Raw genomic sequence first — 17,794 nt, 5'->3', positions numbered from 1 at the left:
GTGTCTCTCATGACAGGGGGATAACTTAGTGTTCCTTGGAAACTTAACAGAATGCAGTAAAGTCAGGTACTGCCAAAAGCCGACCCATCAGTCCACCCTTACTCATCCCCGAGCAGATGCATGGTGGTATTGTGGAGGGCCTTTACTGGACACTCTGCCAAACAAATGGAAGGGTACTGTTGCTCTAGTTCACTTGGCTAACCCTTTTACCCTGGCATTTCATCAACCAGAGAGAGAGAAAAACACGCCATAGGCAGATAAGAGAAGCCCCAAATGAAGCAGCCCCTTATGGGTCTTTTGATTCCCATATCTATTTAGATGCCATTGGAGTTCCTCATGGAGCACCAGAAAAATTTAAAGCCAGGAATCAAATAGCTACAGGGTTTGAGTCAATGTTGTTTTGGTGGGTAACAAATAATAAAAATGTAGATTGGATAAACTACATTTATTACCACCAGCAGCATTTGGTTAACTCTCCAAAAGATGCTGTTAAGGGAATAGCTGAACAATTAAGATCCACTAGTCAAAGGGCCTGGGAGACTAGGATAGCTTTAGATACGATATTAGCAGGAAAAGGTGGTGTTTGTGTTATGATCAAAACTCAGTGTTGCACCTTTCTCCCAAACAACACTGCTTCCAATGGAAACATAACACAAGCCCTCCAAGGGCTTACTGCCTCATCGAATGAGTTAGCAAAAAAATTCCGACATTTACAACCTTATTTCAAATTGGCTCGAGAGATGGATTGGTCAATGGAAAGAGACCATAGCCTCAATTCTCACTTCTTTAGCAACTGTAGTAGGGATACTCCCTCTTGTTGGGGGCTGTTTTATACCATGCATCTGCGGGCTAGTACAAAGACTAGTAAACACAGCACTTTTTAAAATCTCCTCGAACCCTCCCCAGCCTTATTCAGAAAAGTTACTTCTCATAGAAAGTCAAACAGAGGGCCAGGCACAGTGGCTCAAGCCTGTAATCCCAGCACTTTGGGAGGCCGAGGCGGGTGGATCACGAGGTCAAATGATCGAGACCATCCTGGTCAACATGGTGAAACCCCAGATCTACTAAAAATACAAAAAATTAGCTGGGCATGGTGGCGCGTGCCTGTAATCCCAGCTACTCAGGAGGCTGAGGCAGGAGAATTGCCTGAACCCAGGAGGCGGAGGTTGCAGTGAGCTGAGATCGCGCCATTGCACTCCAGCCTGGGTAACAAGAGCGAAACTCTGTCTCAAAAAAAAGAAAAGAAAGTCAAACAGAGCAGTTGAGTCAAGATATGTTGAATAAGTTTGAGGCGGAACCATAAAGTAAAAGAGGAAGAAATTTGTAAGCAGGAAATTTCCTCTTCAAAGTTCCTAAGAAGAATTCATAAGTGTTAGAAATAATAGTTTGTTTTAAACACTTTCTTCAAAAGCCTTCTTGCATTTTTGCTAGAAGCCCTATCCTATGTAGCTGTTAGACACGCTTACAGGCACCTACTACATTCTATCTCCTTGTACTTTAACCAAGATATCTGTGCCGAACGTGCTCCCGGGCATGTCCCAGCTTGCAGCCTATGTCCCTTCCTTATTTGTACTTCCTTTTTTTTGCTCTTCATTGCTTTTATCTCTTTAGAAAAGTTTCAAGTTATTAGCCAATCGGGTTTTAGTTTAGATTGTGAGGTCTGGCTCCAGCCAATGGAGATGGGACACAGCAGTAAGGACAACCCCAAATACATAAGAAATAAATGTCTGCCTTCCTTTACTCATTGTACCCTCGTGGCAAGATTGCTGGTGGGAGTACCCTTTCTGTAAGAAGTAAAAAGAATTGCTTTGCTGAGAGATCCTTTGTCCCAGTACTAATTTTTCTTTGTGGCACCAAATGAAAAATTTAATACATAACATTCTCCTTCCATCTTCACATGATCTTCACAAGCGAGTGAAGCTTCATGCTTCCATTTTACAGATGAGGCCACTGAGGCTCAGAAGGACTCCATAACTTTTCTGAGTTCTTACAGATGGTAAGTGGGCACAGAAATTTAAACGTAAATTGAATGAGTTCTTAACTGCTTCAGTGACCAATTTCCATGTAGGCTGGCTGAGTTGCTTTTTTATTACATATTTCATAATATATTTTGAAAAATCAATGAAGATTGCTTAATCAGAAACAGACACAGAGGGGGCTGGATGTGGTGGCTCATGCCTGTAATCCCAGCATTTTGGGAGGCTGAGGCGAGTGGATCACTTGAGCTCAGAAGTTTGAGACCAGTCTGTGCAACATGGTGAAACTCCATCTCTATGAAAATTTTTAAAAAATACTTAGCTGGGCATGGGGGTGAATGCTTAGTTCCAGCTTTTGTTTTGCTTTAAAAATCAACGTAATCATCTTAAAAGCATTTTTTATTGCCTTTTTTTTTTTTTTTTTTTTTTTTTTTTGAGATGGAGTCTTGTTCTGTTACCCAGGCCGGAGTGCTTGAATTCCACTTCTGGGTATACATCCAAAATAATTGAAAGCAGGATCTAGAAAAGATATTTACATATCATGTTCATAGCAGCCTTATTTGCAAGAGTTAAAAGGTAGAAACCACCCAGGTGTTCATGGACAAAAGAATGGATAAACAGACTATGGTCTCTACATACAGTGGGTTATTGTTCAGCCTTAAAAAGGAAATGCTACAGCATGGATGAGCATTGAGGACATTAAGCTATGTGAAATAAGCCAGTCACAAAAAGACAAATACTGTCTGATTCTACTTATATGAGGTATCTGACACTCATAGAAACTGAAATAGAATAGTAGTTGCCAGGGGCTGGAAGGAGGGGGAAAAAGGAATTATTTAATGGGTATAGTGTTTCAGTTTTACAAGATGAACAGGTTCTAAAGATTGATTGCACAACAATGTGAAATACTCATTACATATCTTTTTTTACTACAATTTTTAAAAAGAATGCTCATGCCGGGCACGGTGGCTCACGCCTGTAATCCCAGCACTTTGGGAGGCCAAGGCAGGTGGATCACAAGGTCAAGAGATCAAGACCATCCTGGTCAACATGATGAAACCCCGTCTCTACTAAAAATACAAAAAATTAGCTGGGCATGGTGGCGTGTGCCTGTAATCTCAGCTACTCAGGAGGCTGAGGCAGGAGAATTGTTTAAACCCAGGAGGCAGAGGTTGCGGTGAGCTGAGATCGCGCCATTGCACTCCAGTCTGGCTAACAAGAGTGAAACTCCATCTAAAAAAAAAAAAGAGTGCTCATATGTTTAACAACAGTTACAATATTTCCACTTATAAAACGTTTCTGGCCAGGTGCAGTGGTTCACACCTGTAACTTTGGGAGGCCAAGGAGGGTGGATCACCTGAGGTCAGGAGTTTAAGACCAGCTGGGGATAGTGGTATGTGCCTGTAGTCCCAGTTGATTGGGAGGCTGAGGCTGAAGAATTGCGTGAACTTGGAAGGCGGAGGTTGCAGTAAGCCACTGCACTGCAGCCTGGGTGACAGTGCAAGACTCCGTCTCAAAAAGAAAAAAGAAATCACTGGCCGGGCACAGTGGCTCACGCCTATAATCCCAGCACTTTGGGAGGCTGAGGCAGGTGATCACGAAATCAAGAGATGGAGACCATCCTGGTCAACAAGGTGAAACACCGTCTCTACTAAAAATACAAAAAATTAGCTGGGCATGGTGGTGCACACCTGTAGTCCCAGCTACTTGGGAGGCTGAGGCAGGAGAATTGCTTGAACCCAGGAGGTGGAGGTTGTGGTGAGCCGAGATTGCACCATTGCACTCTGGCCTGGGTAATAAGAGTGAAACTTTCTCTCTCAAAAAAAAAAAAAAAGAAAGAAAGAAATTGCCACTCTATTGGTCTTATATACTCCTGATATTCACTGAGCAGCCTCTCACTTTGCTGTGCTGTCTACTTAGGGAAAAAATCCAAAAATTCGCCAGGTGTAGTGGCGGGTGCCTGTAATCCCAGCTATTTGGGAGGCTGAGGCAGGAGAATCATTGATCCCAGGAGGGGGAGGTTGCAGTGAGCCAAGATTGCACCATTGCACCTCAGCTTGGGCAACAGAACAAGACTCTTGTCTCAAAAAATAAAATAAAATTGTGCCATATACTTGAAGCCTCAAAGCAAGCACAATAAAATTGTTATTGAGACGTTGAACAGATATTCATCACAGCAATAAAAGGAAAACTAAAAATTGTAAAACTCCACATCCATGAACACATTGCCCTCCTGCCTCCACCAGACAAAGATGGCTGAGAAATGTGACGCTTTCATACTTACCTCTCCTCCCAGTGTGCAAGGAACGGAGGGGAGGCAAACCCAGGGGTTTTAAAGTGTGCAAAGGTGGCCAGGTGCAACACTTTGGGAGGCTGAGCTGGGAGGATTGCTTGAGACCAAGAGTTCAAGACCAGCCTCCTCTTGAGCCTGGGAGGTGGAGGTTGCAGTGAGCTGAGATCATGTTACTGCACACCAGCCTGAGAGACAGAGTGAAGTCTATCACTGCAGATCAGCCAGTGAGGAGCAGGGAGAGAGGCAGGAGGGAAAAATTGGATTTGTTACCATCACATAGAAGATGAGTATTTTTTAAAAAGTGAAGCACCAGGCATGGTGATGTATGCCTGTAATCCCAGCACTTTGGGAGGTTCAGACAGGAGGATCACCAGAGGTCAGGAGTTGGAGACCAGTGTGGCCAACATGGTGAAACCTCGTCTCTACTAAAAATACAAAAATTAGCCAGGCATGGTGGCTTATGCCTGTAGTCCCAGCTACTCAGGAGGCTGAGGTGGGAGGATTGCTTGGACCCGGGATGTGGAGGTTGCAGTGAGCAGAGATTGTGCCACTGCACTCCAGCCTAGGCAACAGAACAAGACTCCATCTTAAAAAAAAAAAAAAAAAGAAAAGGAATAAAAAAGATTTTTAAGATGATTAAATTGATTTTTGAAGAAAAACAAAAGCTGGAACTAGGCGCACACCACCATGCCCAGCTAATTTTTTAAAAAATATTTTTTGTAGAGATGAGGTTTCACCATGTTGCCCAAGCAAGGGAAACTGAACCCTCTTCTCGTTGAAGATTGGAGCTGCATTCATAAGACAAATTTAAGATTTGATAAGGGCTTGAACTTTGCTAAAAAAAAAAAAAAAAAAAAAATAGGCATAGTTAAAAAAATGACCTGCCATTGCTTAGCTTTTCATCTAAGTTGCGTAATGCCCCAGAGTCACATAACTGAAGGTCCCAAGATTCATGTGTTTTTGTTTTTGTTTAATTTTGAGACAGGGTCTTGCTCAGTTGCCCAGGTTGGAGTGCAGAGGTGTGATCATAGCTCACTGCAGCCTGGACCTCCCAGGCTCAAGCTATCCTCCCACCTCAGCCTCAGCATCCCAGAGTGCTGGGATTACAAGTGTGAGCCACTACTCCTGGATGACTGCAAGGTTTATTAACTTCCCCAACTACCCCTATAGATAACACCACTACTGTGGTCTTTGGGCCAGGTGTGGTGCCTCATGCTTGTAATCCCAGCACTTTGAGATGCTGAGGTGAGAGAATGGCTTGAGCCCAGGAGTTTATGACGAGCCTGGGCAATATAGCAAGACCTTCATTTCTTTTTTTTTTTTTTTTAATTTTTTATTGGATTATAGGTTTTGGGGTACATGAGCAGAGCATGCAAGACAGTTGCGTAGGTACACACATGGCAGTGTGCTTTCTTTTCTTCTCCCCTTCACCCACATTTGGCTTTTCTCCCCAGGCTATCCCTCCCCACCTCCCCCTCCCACTGGCCCTCCCCTTTTCCCCCCAATAGACCCCAGTGTTAAGACCTTCATTTCTTAACCAAAGAAAAAAAGAACTGGTCTTCAAGATATTTTCAGATTTAGCACTTCAGCAGACCAGCAGACAAAGCTGTCCCCAGGATGGGAATAGACTCAGCTGCATGAAGACAGTTTAGACACCCCCATGATTTCCTCAACTGTTTCGGTTTCTCAGGCCCCCAGCTAGCCAAAGTACTCTTAACCTTAGCCTCTGAATTCTCAGGGAAAGATAAGTTTAAGACTTTTCTCCCTGTTCTTGCTTGGCTGGCCCTGTGACTATTAAACTCTTCCTTTGCTGCAAAACTGTTGTTCTCAGAGCATTTGGCTTTCTGGACAGTGGGCAAGATGAACCTTTTAGACTGTTATAACAACAGTGAAATAAGTTACTTTTTTTTTTTTTTTTTTTTTTGAGAAGGAGTCTTGCTCTGCCATCCAGGCTGGAGTGCAGTGGCATGATCTCAGCTCACTGCAACTTCCACCTCCTGGGTTCCAGTGATTCTCCTGCCTCTAACTCAGAGTAACTGGGATTACAGGTGCTCAGCACCATGCCCAGGTAATTTTTGTATTTTTAGTAGAGATGGGGTTTCGCCATGTTGGCCAGGCTGGTCTTGTACACCTGGACTCAAGTGATCCTTTGGCCTCAGCCTCCCAGAGGGCTGGGATTACAGGCATGAGCTACTGTACCTGGCCAAGAAGCTACCTTTTAAAATAAATCTATTAGGTAAAAAGAATGGATGAAGAGCAGTATACATGGGAAACAGAGGAGCATTGTGATGGGAATCAGAGATTGCGATAAAAAAAAGAGGAGGAATGAAATAATGAAGGTGGAATGCAAATGACTACAGCTTGGAACACACACACATACACACACACACACACACACACACACAGAGAGAGAGAGAGACATACACAGAGATACACATACAGAGAGACACACACAGAGACACAGAGAGACACACACACACAGAGACAGAAAGAGAGAAAAAGAGAAGATACTAGTCTATAATTCTAAGAATTTTTTTAAATGGACTTTCACTCTTGTTGTCCAGGGTGGAGTGCACTGGCACGATCTCGGCTCACTGCAACTACTGCCTCCTGGGTTCCCGTGATTCTCCTGCCTCAGCCTCCCAAGTAGCTGTGATTACAGGTGATTACCACCACTTCCGGCTAATTTTAGTATTTTTAGTCTCTTAGAGACAGGGTTTCGCCATGTCTGCTGACCTCAAGTGATGGACCTGCCTCACCCTCCCAAAGTGCTAGGATTACAGGCATGAGCCACTGCAGCTGGTTAATTCTAAGAATTCTTGAAAGGCAATGAAAAAGAATTTAAAAAGAAGAAACTGCTCCTTCCCAGGAATCTCATTTCAACCAAAGTTTTACATGAGCAGTTCTGGAAGCTCCCATTCCTTTTGCAAGCACCTGATCTTAGGCAGACAATACCAATACAAGGATGATGGCCTTCCACACATGGGCGAGCAGTTGCCAGAGCACCAGGTCATGGGATGCTCACACTCAGGTACATTTCAGCAGAGATATTGATTTTGTTTGCTTGCCTGCACTTCATTGCTCTTTCTGGGTTTGCCGTATTAGTGTAATGATTACTTTGGCTGTCAGCCTTGATGCCATAACAAACAAATGCCTAGGAACTCCTTTATCTGCAATGTGTAATGTTTAGGACCAGGAAATAAAGGTAATGTCAATAGTCTCCAAATAGCATGTGAAAGCAATAGCTTCCATTACTCAATTAGCAAAGCCTTCCAGTAACTAAACATTTGTTAGTGTGAGATCTGTGTTGGCATTTCAGAGTGTCATGCACATTCACAGCCATACACTTAGGCTCCTTAGAGCCTAAGAAAATAAGTTCTTTGCCTAGAAAATAAGGTCTATGGTTTCAAGACAGCAAGATCAAACCTAGGAACAGGAAAATATAAATACACATCAGGCACGGTGGCTCACACCTGTCATCACAGCACTTCGGGAGGCTGAGGCCAGGAGGTCACTTGAGGCCAGGAATTTGAGACCAACCTGGCTAACATGGCAAAATCTGGTCTCTACTAAAAATAAGAAAATGAGCTGGGCACGGTAGCTTGCACCTATAATCCCAACTACTTGGGAGGCTGAGATATGGGAATCGCTTGAATCCTGAAGGCAGAGGTTACAATGAACCGAAATCATGCCACGGGCACTCCAGCCTCGGTGACAGAGAGAGACTCTGTTTCACAAAAACAAAACAGAACAACAACAAAACAGGAAAATATAAATACAGCAAAATAGTCACATCCTCTTGTTCTTTCTGTTTCCTTTCCCTTCTGTAAGGAATTTACTAAGTTTTCAAGATATTTATTCAATTCCCAAGGAAAGGGAATGTAAAGAGAATGTCAGATTTTTAGCTTGTTAAATGAATGAGAAAGAGAAGCTAGAAAATGAAAAATGAATTTGAATCGCTTGAAAAGTGTCACCTAAACATGGCAAAAAAATCCATCAAGAAAACGGTCTAATGTATTGTGTTTACCCCTGAGGCAATAAATGCTTCTTATAACATCGAATTAAGATGAGTTCTAATATAGTTTTTAAAATGAGAATTGAGGCCAAGCAAGGAGGTTCAAGCTTGTAATCGTTAGTACTTTTAGAGGCTGAGCCAGGGCAATCATTTGAGGCTGGGAGTTCTAGGCTGCAGTGAACTATGATCTTGCCACTGTCCTCCAACCTGCGGAACAGAACAAGATGCTGTCTCAAAAAAAAAAAAAAAAAAAAAAAAAAGAGGGGCCGGGCGCGGTGGCTCACGCCTGTAATCCCAGCACTTTGGGAGGCTGAGGCAGGTGGATCACGAGGTCAAGAGATCGAGACCATCCTGGTCAACATGGTGAAACCCCGTCTCTACTAAAAATACAAAAAATTAGCTGGGCATGGTGGCGCATGCCTGTAATCCCAGCTACTCAGGAGGCTGAGGCAGGAGAATTGCCTGAACCCAGGAGACGGAGGTTGCGGTGAGCTGAGGTTGCGCCATTGCACTCCAGCCTGGGTAACAAGAGTGAAACTCCATCTCAAAAAATAAATAAAAAAATAAAAAAAGAATTGAGAAATTTGGGGAGAGTTGGCAAATGTCACCAATTAATCTCTGCAAGTACAACTTGTTTTTTAAAAAGCTAGAATGAGAAGATTCTTTTATTTTACATGTATGTTTTGAAGGCTATTAAATCTCATTCCGCTGGCTAAGATTCCTCCTCTTTTACCATAATCCTTTCTTGGAAGCAAATTCATGAGTCAGTTGCATCCACTCTCTTAGGGGAAAGGAAGTCTTGTTACAAAGTAGCATTAATCAAGTGGGCGTAGAGTTAGTTTGGGTGGCTGAAATAATGCCCACTTGACTAATGCTACTTTGTAACAAGACTTTCTTTCTCCTAAGACCTTCCCTAAGGTGGGTGAAGCTCACAGGCCTTAGATGTAAAGCTGGTGGATGCAACTCAATTGCAGTACAATGTTTGCTGTTATTCTCTTTGAACAACAACGCAGTGTGTGTCTGGCTTTCATTCTACTTTAGAAAGAGAGTGGCAGAAAGAATGGATCTAGAGCAGTGGTTCTCAAGCAGGGGCGATTTTGCCTCCGAGAGTACATTTGGCAATGTGCGGAGACATTTTTGGTTGTCCCAACTGTAGCAGGGGCTATGATATTGGCATCAAGCAGGTGGCTGCTAAATATCCTAAAATGTATAAGATTGCCGCCTCCCCATGACAGAGAATTATCTGGCCCCAAATGCCAAGAGTGCCAAGGTTGACACACCTTCATCTAGGGCAATGCTGTCCACTTTTTATGCTGATGGAATGGTTCCCTATCTGCATGTCCAATATGGCAGCCACTGGCCACATGTAGCTATGGAACACTTCAAATATGGCTGGCTCGGGAACCAAATTGAGAAACTAAATTATTTATGTTTCTTCTGAGACAGGGTCTCGTTTTGTCACTCAGGGTGGTGTGCAGTGGCATGATCATAGCTCATTGCAGCCTCGCACTCCTGGACTCAAGTGATTTCTGCCTCTCAGCCTCTTGAGTAGCTGGGATTATAGGTGTGAGCCACTGTGCCCAGCTATTAAATTTAATTTTAATTAACTTTAATTTAGTTCACCATGTTGCCCAGGCTGGTCTTGAACTCCTGGCCTCAAGTGATCCGCTGGCCTTGGCCTCCCAAAGTGCTGGGACTGCAGGCATGAGCCATTGCGCCCAGCCGAAACTTCAACATTTAAGACATTACTGATGAGGATGCATCTGACAGCATCGAGCTTGGGTGCCCATGAGAGTCACTTGGGAGCCTGCTGGAGAGCGAGGCACATGGACCATCAGGTGACCAACTAGTCCTAGTTTGCCCACGACTTCCCTAGTTTTAGCACTAGAAGTTCTGTGCTAAAACCCCGTTGGTCCCAGGAAAACCAGCCAGCCCAGGACCATTCCCAGAAGTTTTAATTCACTAAGTCTTGAGTGGGACCTGGGAATTTTGCCTTTTATCGGGTTTCCCAAGTGATTCCTCTATGCACCAGAGCTTGAGAATCCCTGCAGATCAGCCAGCGAGGAGCAGGGAGAGAAGCAAGAGGAAAAAAGTGGATTTGTGACCATCATATAGAAAGTGAGCACTTAATAAAAAGAGAAGTAATACAAAAATGTTTTAAGGTGATTAAATTGATTTTTAAAGCAAAACAGAACAAGAGGTGGGTTCGTGGGTTGCTTGTGCTTCAGCAGATTGGTCCCTTCTTGCTTGGCTGGATGGCCACCCTACCTGGGAGAATGAGGACCCCCCTCCCTGGGACAGCTGGAGACAAGTCAAGGTGCACATCCCGGCTCTTGCACCCACTGCGATCTGCCAGGAGTGGGCTCCTCTGCTATCCGACAAGAAAGGATGCTGCTTGCTTGAGACCTGTAGGCTACAGAAACCTGTCCTCTTCCCTTCCCCACTGTCAGTGTGCTCAGAATCCTGCCAGGAACCATGAAAGATGATACAGTTTAATGCTCCCTTTGGCTAGGGATCCTCCCTGTTCTCTACCATCAGGTCTGGGAAAGGCGGCAGAAGGCGATGAAGCTGGGGTGACTTTTATGCACACCCCACATGTCTAGGTCTGCATCAAGTCTCCCTCTTTTAGAGGAAAAAGAACTTTCTCCTGGATCCACCTCAGAGGTCAGAAGCATAGCTCTTTATGAGACCAATTCGGACTCTTATATAGTCCTATAATGCTTAAACAAGTATTATACACCACCATCCAAATACTATAGTTCCGGATTTGCAAAGAAAAAAACCCACAAAACAGAAATCAATGATAGAACAACTTATATATCTGTGCCAGGCACTGTTATAAGAACCAGATAGGAATTAACTCATTTAAATCTTACCATAGCCTTAGAAATAGGTGTATTGGCTGGTGTGGTGGCTCATGCCTGTGATCCCAGCACTTTGGGAGGCCAAGACAGGTGGATCTTCTGAGGTCAGGAGTTTGAGACCAGCCTGGCCAACATGGTGAAACCATGTCAGTACTAAAAATATGAAAATGAGCTCAGCATGATGGTGCATGCCTGTAATCCCAGCTACTTGGGAGGCTGAGGTGGGAGAATCACTTGAACCTGGGAGGCAGAGGTTGCAGTGAGCCGAGATCATGCCACTGCACCCCAGCCTGGATAAGAGTGAAACTTCAGCCCAATCAATCAATAAATGAATCAAATAATTAGCTTGAGGAAAGGCTAAAGCAAGACAAAGAAGGTATTTGAGAGAAAGGGAGAAATGACATTTGAGAGGCAATGGAAAGAAATCCCAGGTTAACAGCTGTGCCCCAGCTCCAGAAAGCAGCTGGTCCAAATTACGCCACCCGACAAAGAGATTGAGTAAGAACTGGGGTTACCTCAGAGATACAGCAAAGCTGTGTATATTTTCTCTGTCAACAACAACAAAAAATCAAAGACAAATAGAAACTCCAAAACAAGCAATCCTCTAAAAGCTGTAAAGAAAGTTGAACTCAGATATGAATAAACCAAATTCTGTCCTGTCTGTGAGCAGCCAAGGGTGCACAGGAAAAAAAAAAACCACCTCAGTTTACCTGGATCTTCATCTCAGCTTTTTTCAATGACTCAGATTAAGTGACATAGAATTAGCTGCCCCTTTCTAGGAGCTCAGCTTCTCTAATGCACACATAATCACAGCTTAGAAGCCAGGTAGTTTTCATCGTTCATAATCTGCCTGTGATATTGTGATTTGTGATAAGAAATATATTTTTGGGTTTTTTTTTTTTAGATGCAGTTTCGCTCTTGTTACCCAGGCTGGAGTGCAATGGCGCGATCTTGGCTCACTGCAACCTCCACCTCCTGGGTTCAGGCAATCCTTCTGCCTCAGCCTCCTGAGTTGCTGGGATTACAGGCACGGGCCACCATGCCCAGCTAATTTTTTGTATTTTTAGTAGAGACGGGGTTTCACCATGTTGACCAGGATGGTCTTGATCTCTTGACCTCATGATCCCCCTGCCTCGGCCTCCCAAAGTGCTGGGATTACAGGCGTGAGCCACCATGCCCGGCATATCTTTGGTTTTTATTCCAGGTTTCCGGCACAGGTTCCTAAAACCTTGGAATTTCCTAGGTGATGGGAATGTCTTTTGTTCTAATATTTGGTCTTTGGTTCCTGTTCCTAAAACAGAGCTCCTAATCCCTTGGAAATTCCTGGGTGATGGGAATGTCTTTTGTACTAATGAGGCAGCCCTTAACGAGGGCTCCTGGATGGAGGCTGGTCACCAGAAAGACCAAGCCAGGGTTAGAAACTTGCAACTTTCAGCCTCACCCTTCAGCCTCCAGAATGAGAGAGGGACTGGAGATTGAATTAATAATCAGCAGAGCCTCCATAAAAACCCTCAGTGAAGGGGTCGGAGGTCTTCCAGGTTGAACACATCCACATTCCTGGAGAATGACACACCCCAACTCACTGGGACAGAAGCTTCTGAACTTGGGACTCTTCTGGAATTCACCCTGTGTACCTCTTCACCTAGCTATTCACCTGTATCCTTTATCATATATATATATATATATATATATATATATATATTTTTTTTTTTTTTTTTTTTTTTGAGACAGTTTCACTCTTGTCACCCAGGCTAGAGGGCAATGGTGTCATCTTGGCTCACTGCAACCTCTGCCTCCTAGGCTCAAGCAATTCTCCTACCACAGCCTCCTGAGTAGGAGGTTACAGGGATCTGCCACCATGCCTGGATAATTTTTGTATTTTTTGTAGACAGGGTTTCACCATGTTGGCAGGATGGTCTTGAACTCCTGACCTCAGGTCAACCACTCGCCTTGGCCTCCCAAAGTTCTGGGATTACAGGTGTAAGCCACCACTCCCAGCCTATGATATTCTTCATAATACACAGGTAAACCTAAGTAAAGGTTTCCCTGAGTTGAGTGAACCATTCTAGAAAATAATTGAACCTGTGGAAGAGTTAGGAAAACTTCTACTTTACGGCCAGTTGGTCAGAAGTTCCCGAGGCCAGGACTTGAAATTGGTAACTAAAGTTGGGAGGCAGTCTTCTGGGACTAAGCCCTTATGTGAGTTCTGACACTAACTCTAGTCAGATTATGTTAGAATTTTATTAAGTTGTTTTGGCACATGTGGTAGCTAACACTCGTAATCCCAGCGCTTTGGAAGGTTGGAGTGGGCAGACCACCTGATGTTGGGAATTTGAGACCAATCTGGCCAACATGGCAAAATGCTGTCTCTACTAAAAATGCAAAAAAAAAAAAAAAAAAAAAAAGATTAGCTGGGCATGGTGGCATGTGCCTGTAGTCCCAGCTACTCAGGAGGCTGAGGCAGGAGAATCACTTGAACCCAGGAGGTGGAGATTGCAGTGAGCCAAGATGGCATCACCGCACTCCAGCCTGGGTAACGGAGTGAGATTCTGTCTCGAAACAATAGTAATAATAATAACAAAATTGTGGGGCATGCAGCTGGTGTTGGAGACTGGGTCAGTGTGGACCCCTCAAGCCCCACCAATATCTGATCACAGAAGTGTTCTTTGTTGAAAGTACAGTAGGAGAAAACTTTTTTCTTACTATTCAACCTACAATGCAAGAAACACATAATTGTAGTTTATAAGACACAAAACACAAGTTTATAAACCACAATATGTAAAAAATAATTTCAGAAGTGGAGAAATGCAGAAGCAAGAACTTTATTAGAGGAAAATGTCAAGGTGCTAATTTCCTTCTCGCATAAAGTGGAGTCGGCAAGGCTGTCCAAGTTTAAGGAACTGTAAGTACATCATCATTAGCAGTTCTCAACTGGGAGTAATTTTGCCCCCAAGGGACATGGAGCAAGATCTGGCAAACTTTTGGTTGTCACAACTGCAGTGAGTGCTACGGGTATCTAGTGGGTGGAGGCCAGGGATGCTGTTAAATATTTTCTAACGCACAGGACAGCTCCCAAGCCACAAATGATCTGGTCCCACGTGTCAGTTACACAAAAGTTGAGATACCCTGATTTGTTGCTACAAAGAAAACAACAAAATATAAATAAACAAAATTAGGAGAGAACAAAATGGAGAAGGAAGAGAAAGGAAAAGGGATAAGTGCAGTGGTGCAACCACAGTTCACTGGACCCTCTAAATCCTGGGCTCAAGTGATCCTCCCCACTCAGCCTCAACACAGCCATACGCCACCATGGCCTGGCTAAATTTTTATTTTTTAAGTTAATCAATCAATTAATTTTGAGTCTTGCTCTGTTGCCAGGCTGGAGTGCAATGGTGTGATCTCAGCTCACTGCAACCTCCAGCCTCCCAGGTTCAAGCAATTCTCCAGCTTCAGCCTCCTTGAGTAGTTGAGATTACAGGCACCTGACACTATGCCCGGCTATTTTTTTGTATGTTTAGTAGAGGCAGGGTTTCACCATATTGGCCAGGCTGGTCTTGAAGTCCTGACCTCATGATCCACCCACTTCAGCCTCTCAAAGTGCTGGGATTACAGGCATGAGCCACTGCCCCAGCCTATTTTTTATTTTTTTTTGGTAGAGACAGAGTTGCACCCAGGCTGATTTCTAATGCCTGGGCTCAAGAGATCCTTCTATCTTGGCCTCCCAAAACGCTTGGACTACAACAGACATGAGCCACCATACCCAGTTGCTTACAACTTTTGAAAATAAAAAATGTGATTTCCAAATAAAAAAGATAAATTAAGTAAATACTTAAGAATGCAAACATATGACTATGGAGGTTTCCGAGCAATCCAGGTCCCTAAGTGAATGGAGACACCTGGAAAGCGGTTTGGAAGCAGGGCATTGGCGTTCTCTTTGGAATACACCATCCGAAATGTCCCTCTTTTCACCTCACTCAGGGAAGCAGAAAAGCAAATTCTTTCTCTCTCCCCTCACCTTTAAATATTCTTGTGGCTAATTCTCTTCTCTCTCTCTTCTCTCTTATTAAAGAGATGGAGTCTCACTCTATTATCCAGGCTGGAGTGCAGTGATGTGATCATAGCTCACTGCAGCCTTGACCTCCTAGGCTCAAGCCATTCTCCTGCCTCAACCTCCGGAGTAGTTGGGACTACAGGTGTGTGCCAACCACACCTGGCTCAAATTTTATTTTTTCAACTCTGATTTGTTCCACATTCACCTCTTGAATTCTGCTATCTTTTCTCCCATATTGGGTAAGTATAAAATCAAGCTTGGGAAGTTTCTAGATTCAATGCTGTTTGCAGTAGGGCCAGGACTAGGAGGAGGGAGTAAGATAAGTACTGAGCTGGGATGCAAATTTAAAGGGGGCCAAAAATCCCGGTAATCAAGTGGATTTGCCCATTTTCACACCTGAGACTGGGTAATTAATAAAGGAAAAGAGATTTAATGGACTTACAGTTCCAAATGGCTGGAGAGGCCTCACAATCATGGGGGAAGTGAAGGAAGTACAAAGGTGCGTCCTACATGGCAGCAGGCAAGCATGCCTGTGCAGGGGACCTGCCCTTTATAAAACCATCAGATCTCGTGAGATTTACTCACTATCACGAGAGCAGCATGGGAAAAACCCGCCCCCATGATTCAATTACCTCCCACCTGGTCCCTCCCATGATATTTGGGGATTGTAGGAACTACAATTCAAGATGAGATTCGGATGGGGACACACCATGTCATCAAAATAAATAATATTTTAATGCAATATTTTTAAAAATAAAAATAAATGCAAAAGAACCCATGATTAAAAAAAAAAAAAAAAAACCAGCATGTTCAAAACAGACAGGATCAGAATGACCGCTTTGTGCTTTTGGCTCTGGCTCTGATCTCAGCGCCACACTGACTGACAGGCAAAACCTTGCGATCCGGGTGTCCATGAGTCTCACGCTGCCAGGTCCTGTTATCTCACCTCAGGAGTGACAATTCTTTGAGTGACCTACACCATTTTCTTGGAAACCTCCACTCACCTCCTCTCATTTTAAGTCCTTTCCTCTGATCGTATAATTTATAACTCAAGTCTCTGACACAGATGGAGGTTCCATTTCTCCTTTGGAAGGCCACTATTTTGCACTGGATGTGGGTGCTAACACAGCAAAGGCTGGGGACTGTAACTATGAGCTTCCAATTCTTCGCATGATTCTAGACACAGGACTTTTTTTTTTTTTTCCTTTTAAATGATACCCATGTTCAGCCAGGTGAGATGGCTCACTCCTGTGATCCCAGGGTTTTGGGAGGCTGAGGCAGGAGGACTGCTTGAAACCAGGAATTGGAGACTAGCTTAGGTGACACAGTGAGACCCTGGATTTACAAAAATTTTTTTAAATTAGCTGAGCACAGTGGCATGCAGCTGTTAGTCCCAGCTACTCAGGAGGCCGAGGCTGGATGATCACTTGAATCCAGAAAGTTGAGGCTGTGGTGAGCTATGATCATGCCACTTTACTCCAGCCTGGGGGACATAGTTTCACACTGTCCCTATAGAAATTTTTAAATTCGTTGATTTTTAATCATTCATGGTGGTGCATGCCCGTAGTCCCTACTCAGGACGCTAAGGCAGGAGGATCACTCAAGCCCAGGAGTTCAAGGCTGCAATGAGCTATGATCACTCCACTCCACTCCCTATAAATATTCCTTTCCCTATGAATGCCTTTGCAGAAATGACTGTATCTGATGATTAGCATTCTAGCAGTTATACTTCATCTCTGAGAACAATGAATATTAGGTGACTGGAAATAACCTGAGCCATAATAGTATCATCTCCTGCCATGCCATCCTGAAAAATCTTGGCAGCTATGATTCACCGAGTTACTCATTAATGTTAATGAAGATGTTATATAATTTGAACTTGACCCTGTCTTCTGGGGACAGGACCTATTCTGGCAAAATACGACAATAAACCCTACTTTTGACATTGATTTCCACTGAGCTTCTCTTCCCTTCTCCAGTGTAAAAAGAATCTAGTCAAACAATAACAATAATAATAAGTTAACTACAACAACAAGCATGAAGACAGCACTATTTGTGAGTGCACTGTTGGCTGTGTGTGGTGGCTCACGCTTGTAATGCCACCACTTTGGGAGGCTGAAGCAGGAAGATCACTTGAGCTCAGAAGTTTGAGACCATCCTAGGTAATATAGTGAGACCTTGTCTCTACTAAAAATCATAAAAGGTAGGCGGGCATGGTGTCATGTGCCTGTAGCCCCAGTTACTCAGGAGGCTGAAGCAGAAGGATTGCTTGGACCCCGGAGATCAAGGCTAGAGTCAGCTATGATTTCACCACTGAACTGCCTGGGCAACAGAGTGAGAGCCTGTCTCAAAAAAAAAAAAAAAAAAAAAAAAAAGCAACGCAAAAATCACTTATCAGAGGAAAGAAGGGTGAGAAAAACGAGGAGAGGTTATTATTTCTTGAACACCATAAAGAAGTAAATAGATTGGGGTTTTTGGTTTGTTTGGTTTCTTTTTAACCCCAGAGAGTGAAGTAGGGTTGGGAGAGAATGCCTGAATTCACTCATCCAACAAAGCATTCTTCTAGAACGTGATGCTCCAGCAGACACCCCAGGA

General features: G+C 43.8%; 1 protein-coding gene across 4 annotated transcripts in view; it reads right to left on the bottom strand.

Annotated features, from left to right (window-relative positions):
* Positions 1 to 17,794, bottom strand: part of TMC5 (transmembrane channel like 5) — a 91,666-nt gene that overhangs the window by 65,783 nt on the left and 8,089 nt on the right. The gene's annotated exons all lie outside the window — the stretch shown is intronic.

The sequence above is a fragment of the Callithrix jacchus genome, chromosome 12 (genome assembly GCF_049354715.1).
Source record: "Callithrix jacchus isolate 240 chromosome 12, calJac240_pri, whole genome shotgun sequence".
Taxonomy (NCBI): Eukaryota; Metazoa; Chordata; class Mammalia; order Primates; family Cebidae; genus Callithrix; species Callithrix jacchus.
Note: the sequence above shows the minus strand (reverse complement) of the source record. Positions and strands in the feature narration are given on the sequence as shown.